We start from the raw sequence: 10,007 nt of genomic DNA on the forward strand, positions 1-10,007 counted from the left end.
TTGATTGCTAGAATTCTTGCAAGCCTATGGTAGAATAGTTTAGTTTGTGTTGATTGAGTGATCACCCGATTAAACAGTTGAGAGAAAGTGAGTGTGTGAAGTGATTATTGAGCTTGGTCAAATATTGTGAATTATTATTTGAGTTTGTCTCTATTGAAGTCATTGTGAAGAGAAATTGCATTGAAGGTTTGATCATTGAGGTGCTTAGAGGAAGTTCCGAGTTGATTGTATTTGAAGTAGTGTAAGGAAGTTGTCAACCCTTTGTGATCGTTCATTTGATAAATGTGTTCCTTGAGGACAAGTAACAGTTCAAGTTTGGGGTTGTGATGAATCCTCATCAGTCGCTATTTTAGAGTCTTTTTAATTAAGTTTTAATTAAATTTTATTGGTTTAGTATTTAATTTAAAGTCATTTTTAATAACTTGTGTTTTTATTTATTTATTAAGTCAATTATATATTTTTCTCTATTAATATGATATTTTATGTAGATCTTATTTTCTTTGTTCACTTAAACAGGTTGATGATTGAGTGAAATTATTGATCAATTGTCTAGAAGTAAAAAGTATCCTAATAATATTAAGTGTAGAGTTGGTCTTAATAGAAAAGAAAGCATCGGATTGCCAAGTAAAAAAAAAAAGCACGTGGGCCTTAAGTTGTTGTTGTTGACCCGAGAGAAAAATAATAGAAACCATTAGGTTTCTTTGGGTTTTTAAGAAAAAGGTAACAACACATCACTTAGGAAGGAACACGCAGCAAGGCTGGAACAGAAGGAAAAGGGGGGATCAAGAGGCACGCATCACGAACGAAAGAGAAAACGGAGGAACAGTGCACAAGATGGAGAATGAAAATAGCATCACGAGGAATTGAAATATGGCTGCAGGCTTGTGACTCATTTTAGTTCTTTGGTTCAATTTTCTTCTTCCCTTTGTTTCTTTATTTTACTATGTGTAACTAATTCTCATGATTGGTCCTTAGGGGATTTTGATTATTATTTCTTTTGAACTATGTGATTCTCATTTGAATTGATATATGAATTACGAAGTTAGTTTCTTTGATTATTCCTTATGCTTAATGCTTTATATGAATTAGCTACTTATATGATGAATTCAATGATTTATTTTACTATGACGATAGGAATGAATCATCGATCTAGGAATAATTGATCGATTAACTTTCACTTAAGACATTTTGGATTGTTAATTGAGATTTTATAGATTAAAGTTGGTAATCCTCAATTGATCATAGATTACCTAAGACATTAGGAATCGATGATCAAGGGAGAGGATTATGTTACCAAGACATTGGGCATAATCATTTTTGATTTAATCTAATCGTGAAACTAAATTGAGTAAATTTGTAATCATACATGAAATTACCAAGAGAAGTAGTAATTAGATGAACCAAAAGGATCAATCGCTTTTCTTTCATTCAATTTGAATCACAAGTTATTTATAAGTTTATGATAAAAATTCAAACCAAGTTAAACTCCCCCCTTTGCATTTTAATTATTAATCCTAAATTATTTTAATTGTTTTGTCGAGATTGAAACAATCCCTGCGGATACGAACTTTATAAATTTTATTACTTGACGACTATTTAGTACACTTGCTAAATCTCTATCACTATATGTGGGTCCTTACGGGCAATAAAGAATGTAGAGTTTAAAGTCAAAAAGCTTGAGAAATTTAAGTTCTTTGCGTTGTGTTTGGGTAGCGATGAGGCGACTGTCGAGTTGATTGAAGAAGATATCAAGGAACATGAAACGATCAAGATGCTATGTTATGAAAGCTTGAAAAGACTCATCGTCTTTGTGTTGGCAGAGCGTCATTAGAGACAAAGGGATTTCATTCATCCATACATTTTCCAATGTAACCTTTAGTCTTTAGATATCATTCTTTTTGTCGCTTTCATTTGGGATGTTGAATTCTTTTGTCGTTTTATGATTCTTGTTGAATTCATTATACTTGTTGAATTCATTTTGGGATATGTTTCTTGAATTCTTTTGTCCTTTTATGATTCTTGTTGAATTCATTTGGGATATGTTTCTTGAATTCTTTTGTTTGTTCATGATACTTGTTTCTTGATTCATATATACGAAATAATGTGATTTCTTCCTATTACTGCATGTGTTTAATTTTCCTGTTTAATTCAGTTTAGTTTGGGTATTTCAGTTCATTCATTTTGGGTATTTCAGTTATTAATAATTACTTGTTTAATTCATTTTGTTGTATGAATCAATTACCGTTTCAAAAAAAACCAATTTAGGTAATCTATCTAGAGCTAATATACGTGAGATCACTTTTCGTATTTCTTTCGGCTTATAGAGAATTTGGGAATTTATCTGTTATTATAAAAGATGTTGAATTGAATGAATCAATTGTGCCACACAGTGACCATTTGGGAATTCTAGGGCTAATTATTCAATGATGCTAAAAATAGAATTTTTGCTTATAAAAGAGGACTGAGGAAATACATTAAGAATTAGATAGATAATAATTTTTAGTAATCGTGTATCCCGACAATATCTCTAGTTTATATGCACATGTGCAAAAAAAACAAAAAGAATAGATGAATACAAGTGAGAAACAAAATAAATAAGTAATTATATTTTGAAAAAGTAATAGTATAATATAACAAAATTTTATGTGATTATTTAAATTTAATAAGTTTTTTTTTGTAGATAAACGAAATGGCATCCGACCTAACCAGTTCGACATTTCTCTGTCAATTTTTTTTTTTTTATGATACATTTCTCTGTCAGTTGAGTTAAGATTTATGGACATTTAAATATAATAAGTTATTTGATAAATTATAGATACATAAATTATTGTAAAAAAAAAAGATACATAATTATCAACAAAAAAAGACAGATAATATAATTGTGGTTTCGTAAAAAAAAAGGGGTTAAAATATATAATCACTTTGTATTCAATCATATATAATATTTAAATTCACAAGACATACATGATTCAAAGAGTCATGTTTAAATTATATAAAAAAAAATAGAGTTACGTATTTTTTTTATGGGAAAAGAGTTATGTTTAATATGTGAAAAAATGAGAGAAATATTATTTGTTTACAAGATATATTGATGAGCATGTAGTTTTTTTTTTTTTACTAAACTGAGTTGTTGTGTTATTTGTTACTAAAATACATGTCGGTAATCATATTTAACTAATGAGAGTCAGAAAAAATCAATTAAGTGTGATTTTTCCTTTGGCGTACAAACAATTGAGTGTGAATTATCTAATATTTAAGTTTTATTTTTAATTTAAAATTAATAATATATTTTCGTTAAATAATATTCATGACACTTAAATTTTTAAATTAAAAATAAAATTATTAATTTAAGATTTTGTTCAAAACTAAATAAGCGAAAATAAATTTTATTTTTAATTTAAAATTAATAATATATTTTAGTTAAATAATATTCATGACACTTAAATTTCTAAATTAATAATTGTTTAGTTTAATCTATTTTTTACTTTTGTATATGTTTCAAATATAATTGATAATTTGTCATTCCAAAATATTAATTTTTAATATATTATAAGTTATTCATGATATGTGCGACTTGATAAAAGTTTTTCATGTTAGAAAAAACCCTTATTATAACCATTAAATAAAATTAAATCTTCATGCTATGTGCCCTGCGAAAGACTTGATAAAAGTCTTTCATGTTTCACGTTCTACGTAAGTTTCAGTCATGTTTTCTCTTCTATGACCTGTTTCTTTGTTATCCTATTTATTTACTTACTTAAATGTTGTCTTCACTTCCACCTAATCACTCATTTGATTTGCTAAAAAATAGGGGATTAAACAATTTTGTTGTACCCGGTTTGATTTGAAATTGATTATGGGACAGGACAAATTAGCAGGGGCGTCTCCGAGTTTTAGGAGGCTCTGTGCAAAATATAAAAGTGGCCCCTTAATAAAAAAAAATTAAAAAAATTATCGATTTAAAATGCATATAATATAAAAAAAACATTCTTGTAAACATATAAATTATCAATATTAAATCTTACATTAAATTAAATGGAACAAGAAATACAAAATAATTATCTTTGAATATAACGTCAAAAAGGAACATCATAATCTAAGATTAAATTTTATGCAAAGATTAAAATGGACTAGAACTATATTTACGAGTATAGATAACTAATATATTGATACTCATGATATTTATGAACATTAACAATATATAACTATTATTTTAGGGCCTAAAAATTAATCTATTAATATACATCTGATATTTTATAGGTATAAATAATATGGTGGCTTCTAACATGAAGGAGCTATCAAATCCCTCACCGGTGAGGCACTTAAAAAATACCGTTATATCAAATGGATGGTTATGATCTTTTAAAAAAAAGAAGGAGAACACCTATAGATATCTACATTCAATTTTACCCTCAATATTATTCATAATTATAACATATTTCTTATAAGTTTCTTTTTCATCACAACAAAAATAAGTCTTCATCAAATCACATAAAGCATCTGCAATCATAGCCATCTTCCTTAACAAAACCCTAATTTCATGTTAGTAAGGTGGCTTCTAACATGAGGACCTCAAAATTTTGAGTTGAGGCCCTCAAAATTTTGAGGCCCTGTGCCGTCGCACACCTCGCACATGCATGCGAGCCTCCTCTGCAAATTAGCTAGTAAGGGACGAGACAAAAACAATATTTTTTGTCTCTCACTGAATCAAGGGACAACTTTTTGTCAACGGTACAACTATAAAAAATACGAAAATACTCATTTTATTTTCGAATATAAAAATATTGTCGCCTTATATCTCTCGGGTACAATTATGTTCTGTCCTGTATTATCTTGTTCTGTCATGTTCTGTCCGGTCCTTACTGCTTTATCAATCAAAGACACCCTTATTATTTATTTATTTTTATCAACAAAAACTAACTTTAACCGTTGACTTCAAAATCTAAATGTTTCAATTATTATGGGTTTTGTTTGTTAGTTACTATTCAACCCTGTTTGTTAGTGCTTGACCAATAATTAATAATTGTTATTGCAGCTAGCTTAAAGGGTTGATCCATTGTTCTATGCTGCTGTGATGAAGATTTTTGATATGCTAATTGATTATTACTATTATGAGCATTTTAGAAGTGGTTGATGTTTGTGGAAATGAACTTGGTGTTTCTTCTTTTGCTCTTCCTCAGCTTGATTTACAAGGTAGTAAAATCTTCTATTAACTTCAATTTTTGTTTCATTCAATTTCACCGGGAATCGTCCCGAACAATTTGTCGTAGGGGGAGCTTATTAACCACTTGAGTCAATTTCTTGGTTATAGACTTTGTTATTTTGCTTCTGAGCTTGTTGATTGTGTTGCACATCGATATTAAATGGATTATTTCTAGGTTTTCATTTATACATATGCATCTCAGAAGTTTAATTTTGTATTTAATTTCAAGAGAATACATTGTTAAATGTGTTTTCTAATAGATTCCTATGATTTATTTTCATATTTTTACTAGATTACCATAAATGCTGCGATTTTAAACATATCGACTTGGATTTATTTAACGTGCATAAATCTAGCTTCAGTTATAGTTATCTATATATGTCTCTTACTTTATTGCAGTCCTATTTGTTCGCGAAAGCACGTGTCATGTTAAGTTGTTTTTTCTATCCATTCGTTAATCTATTTAACGAGAATATATACGAACAAGATCTGCCTATCTAATTCTGTCAATGTTGCAAGTGACTTTTGAATCTCAGACTAATGTTTATGAACTTTGTCTTCATTACAGAAGATGCACTAAATGCATTGAAGTCATCTCTGAATGTTTCGCCTAATCAGTTTACTAACTGGAACAAAAATCAAGTAAACCCTTGTACTTGGTCTTGGTCCAATGTTTACTGCGACCGGAATAGCAATGTTGTTCAAGTGTAAGGTTTATTTTGTACTTTTTAGTTATTTAATCTAGAAAAGATGTTCACAATCTTAACCTTATTGATGGCAAAATATTTTATGCCTGCTACTGTATAATTATATAAATTACTTACCAAGAATAGGAGCTCTCAAAAGTCTTACAACTCTGTAAGTATATATCAAGTATCTACATTCCACAATGTAGTTCCTAGTCTCATCATTCTTGGTGTTTTGGGTTATATATAGTGTTGTTAACTTGTTATGATGTGAATTGGTGAAATCATATGGATACTTTTTTTTTTGGCGTTAACCCTCTGGTTCATAGGGAAAAGGGGCCCCGGTAAGCTAGTGATCGGCCGTGAGGTAAGTAAAGTCTGACCAAGAATTGTTCCCACCAGGAATCGAACTCGGATTCTCCCAAACGATTCGTCCTAAGGGAAGCTCATTAACCACTTGAGCCCAATATCTTGGTTATCATATAGATACTTTTCAGTGTTATTTTTATGCCTCCACTGAATAGTTGACTATAGTATCTTCTGTGTTTGTCATACTCATGAGTGTAATCATTGATTAATGTTAGTCATATATTCATCACACAGTTCTTTACAAGGGAATAATATCAGTGGCGACATACCAAAAGAATTTGGAAATCTTACAAGCTAATTAGTGAGATTGGATCTGGATCACAACATATTAACCGGTGAAATACCATCTTCTCTTGGTAATCTTAAAAAGCTTCAATTCTTGTAAGTATGATAGTCTGTTTCTAGGTTTTACAGATATATGATAATTCCTAGCATCTATCATCCTTGTGTAATGTTTAAAATTGTCTAATTTTGGTCCGGCTAATAGGACATTAAGTCAAAACAATCTCAATGGGACTATTCCAGAATCACTTGGCAGTCTCCCAAACTTGAGCAATATGTATACGAACTACTCCTCGATGCTTTTTATTTTTCAACTTAGTACATTTCATTATCATTTAGCATCTAATGGATTGTTCTTACTTCTCTTTTGTAGTCTGCTAGACTCAAATGATCTCAGCGGACATATTCCAGAACAGTTATTCAATGTTCCTAATTAGGTATGTTATTGAACTTTGTATTTCAATTTTTTCTGAGAGTTTTCAACTTTGTTTCACTGCGTTTCTCATCGCAGTTTCACTGGAAATAAGTTGGATTGTGGTGTAAGTTATCAACATCTTTGCACATCTGATAATGCAAATCAAGGTTACATTTCTTTCCCTAATCCCTCCCCTCTTCTCAGGCAACAGGCAAACAACTAATTTTCCTTCACTTGGCAGGTTCATAACACAAATCAAAAGTAGGTCTCATAGTTGGAACAGTTATAGGTTTAATTGTTATTCTTTTCCTTGGCGGCCTTCTGTTTTTCTGGTGCAAACTGCAAACTGCACGAGTGTGAAGTTTTTGTAGATGTGGCAGGTTTGTATTCCATTTTTGGTGTGTGCAATGTTTTGTTGATTGTTATTTTTTTTTTCTCGTCTCTTTAGGCGAAGTTGATCGGCGAATTACATAGGGTCAAATAAAAAGTTTTTCCTGGAGAGAACTACAGATAGCTACATACAACTTCAGTGAGAGAAATGTTTTAGGACAGGGAGGATTCGGAAAGGTTTATAAAGGTGTTCTAGCTGATGGGACAAAAATTGCTGTCAAAAGGCTAACTGATTATGAAAGTCCCGGTGGTGATCAAGCTTTCCAGCGTGAAGTTGAGATGATAAGTGTTGCTGTCCATAGGAACCTTTTACGGCTCATTGGGTTTTGTATTTCTCCAACTGAACGTCTCTTAGTTTATCCCTTCATGCAGAACTTAAGTGTTGCCTCTCGACTACGAGGTATTATTTTTACTTTAAAATTTGGCATATTTTTCTGTGTTTGACCATGTTGAATACTGATGCAGAACTCAAACCTGGGGAATCTGTTTTGGATTGGGCTACAAGAAAACGAGTGGCTCTTGGAACAGCTCGTGGCCTTGAATATCTTCACGAGCAATGTGATCCCAAAATTATTCATAGAGATGTAAAGGCAGCTAATATATTACTAGATGGAGATTTTGAAGCAGTCGTCGGTGACTTTGGTTTGGCAAAATTGGTCGATGTTCGAAGGACTAATGTAACCACTCAAATTCGTGGGACAATGGGCCATATAGCTCCAGAATACTTGTCTACCGGAAAATCTTCAGAAAAGACAGATGTTTTTAGTTATGGGATTATGCTTTTGGAGCTTGTTACAGGTCAACGTGCAATTGACTTTTCACGTTTGGAAGATCAAGATGATGTGTTACTGCTTGACCATGTAATACAATCTCATTTTTGTCTCGTGACCTTGTTTATTCCTCTGCGTGTCTTTGTGGCTTTGTATTATGCAGTTAGTACTTATTCAGTTTCTAAAGAGATGTGATCTTGGTTACTGTTTTTATCTAAATAATCTGTCTCTTATGTAGGCAAAGAAGCTGCAACGGGAGAAAAGACTGGATGTTATTGTCGACCGCAATCTTGATAAAAATTACAACATAGAAGAAGTTGAAGTGATAGTACAAGTTGCATTACTGTGCACGCAAGCAACGCCAGAAGATCGTCCGGCAATGTCAGAGGTTGTAAGAATGTTGGAAGGAGAGGGGCTAGCTGAAAGGTGGGAAGAATGGAGGCATCTGGAGGTTACTCGGACGCAAGACTCTGAGAGACTGCAAAGAAGATTTGCGTGGGGAGATGATTCAATTCATAACCAAGATGCAATCGAGTTGTCGGGTGGAAGATGAGAGGGGCATACATTTATACCATCATTTTTTTTTTATGTTGTCACAAATATACCCTTTCTATTGATTGATTTGATCTAGAAATATGTAGGATAGGTATCTTCATTTTTTTGGCGCCTTAGACAAACTAAATGAATAATGTCTTTTTGGTTGAACTTCAAAATTAGCCAGTGATTCGTCTAATAGTTGATGATTCGTCTAATAGTTGTCAACAATGATCAATGTCAAATTAGAAAACAAACTGTCTCCTGTACTGGATAACATCCGGTGCAATATCTACCTTTGATATTTTTTTTTTTAATAATTGAAATTTATGCGCTAAAGGAAATGAGTGGATAAGATTGCACATGACATGAAATGTCATCGGAGAGAATCTCCACCCGTCAAATTATGACATATCTACAATTGACCATTGTGACAATTTTTGAAACCAGTGTTTTGGTTCATAAAACTCTAATCCTAATACTGGTTCAAGTCCAATATATCATTTTAAACCCTAAAAACCTCACACTCACAACGCTTATTGACTTAATTGTCAGAGTGTTTGCAAGTACACTCCTCACTTTTGGAACATAAGACATGTTGAAGATGTGAATCCAATTAAACATCACCGTTCAAATGTCCAAAGAGCCTCTTCTACCGGTCCGTCATCGCCATTGTTGTGAACATGAGTTTCAAATTGGAATGCATTGTATTCTTGAAGTGGGATTGTTGGTTGGTTCAATAGTTGTCATAATTCTTTTAGCTCCAGGCATGCAAGAAACATGTTCAAAATATCTGTGATCAATTAACTATCAAACTGTGTTTGAACATTGAATTCTAATTTTATTTAAATGTGATCAATTTGGAAATAGCTATAGATGTCATCATATATCATATAGTAAAAACAAACGTGAGACAACATCATTCAAAACAAAAAACAGGTTGTAATCAAATAAAATTGTACATTAACAAAAAGCAAATTGTATTAACAAGTTTGAGTCAATAATATCATTTGCTAATCAATTACATTTGTTGGGTAAGAATTAGTGACAAACTAAAAATGTTAGTGACAATGATAACATGTGCAGAAAGAACAAATTAAATTACAAAAAAATATAGACCAAAAAATAAATTACAAAAAATAAATAAATAAAGAACACATTAATTCCTAGGTTGTTTATATAATATGATTATGATTTATGATTATCCATGATAAGAAGAATCTCAGAAACTCTAAGATTAAGTTGAGTTTGATTGTTTGATGCAACAGCTTTAACCCATTCCCTCATCTTCAATTTCACCCACTCATCATCAGTCTCAGACTTAGCCTTTGGTGGCTTTATCTTCTCCTTGTAATCCA

General features: G+C 31.4%; 1 pseudogene; it reads left to right on the plus strand.

Annotated features, from left to right (window-relative positions):
- Nucleotides 1–5,111: 5,111 nt before the first annotated feature.
- On the plus strand, nt 5,112–8,897 carry LOC123904943 (annotated as a pseudogene).
- The last annotated feature ends 1,110 nt before the right edge of the window (nt 8,898–10,007 follow it).

This window comes from Trifolium pratense, linkage group LG2 (genome assembly GCF_020283565.1).
Source record: "Trifolium pratense cultivar HEN17-A07 linkage group LG2, ARS_RC_1.1, whole genome shotgun sequence".
In the NCBI taxonomy this organism is placed as follows: domain Eukaryota; kingdom Viridiplantae; phylum Streptophyta; class Magnoliopsida; order Fabales; family Fabaceae; genus Trifolium; species Trifolium pratense.